This window comes from Vulpes vulpes, chromosome 12 (assembly GCF_048418805.1).
Source record: "Vulpes vulpes isolate BD-2025 chromosome 12, VulVul3, whole genome shotgun sequence".
NCBI lineage: Eukaryota > Metazoa > Chordata > Mammalia > Carnivora > Canidae > Vulpes > Vulpes vulpes.
The window spans coordinates 74,896,900-74,897,637 of NC_132791.1; the positions used below are offsets into that span (position 1 = coordinate 74,896,900).

The following is a 738-nucleotide window of genomic DNA, read 5'->3' on the forward strand; positions in this document are numbered from 1 at the left end:
AGAATCACATCCTACTTCTCAGAAACGGTGCAAGCAGGAAAAGGAGTGGAGGGAAGTATTTCAAGTATTGAGGGAAAAGAGAAAGAAAAAAAGAAATAAGATATTTCATAATGGACAACACCCAAAGAATCTGCATTACATGACTTTTTACATTGTTTTACTTTGTGAAAATTCATCAAGCTATATAATGAACATAATAACAGGGTTTTTTCCCCTAAAATGTCTACAGAATAGTGAGAAGGAGGGGAGATGAAAAATAGCGAAGCTTTAATGACTATATTCACTCTACCACTGCAAACCATCTGCCACAGGCCCAAGTTCTAGATAGGAAAACCGATTAACCTCACGTCATGTTCACAACTTTGCTAATTACAAAAGACTGGACATTTTGACTACTGGATTTTCAATTACCTAAATGTAACCAGAAAGTGCGTGGGGTTCCTGAGCCTTCATTCAGGGTCAGTGCTTTAAGAACTGGGCAATGTGGCACCCAGTGACCTTTCCGAGTCCTTGGCCGGGCAGATCCCTGAGGCATGCACCAGGGCTCCTATACCAAATGTTTCAAAGTCTTTTTAAAAATATTTGAAGCCCATGAAGCCCTATTCTACCCAAGCTTATCAGGAGATTTGAGTAGGAATGGGGTTGATGGGCTTCATCATTTATAAAATCAGGAGTGCTGACGAAGGAAGTAAAGCTCTGACAGCTTCGAGCCCTGCACCTGCTCATGGTCATCACTGA

At 41.1% G+C, this 738-nt stretch overlaps 1 pseudogene; it reads left to right on the top strand.

Annotated features, from left to right (window-relative positions):
* Positions 1–556: 556 nt before the first annotated feature.
* On the top strand, positions 557–738 carry LOC112910340 (ATP synthase subunit ATP5MJ, mitochondrial pseudogene; annotated as a pseudogene).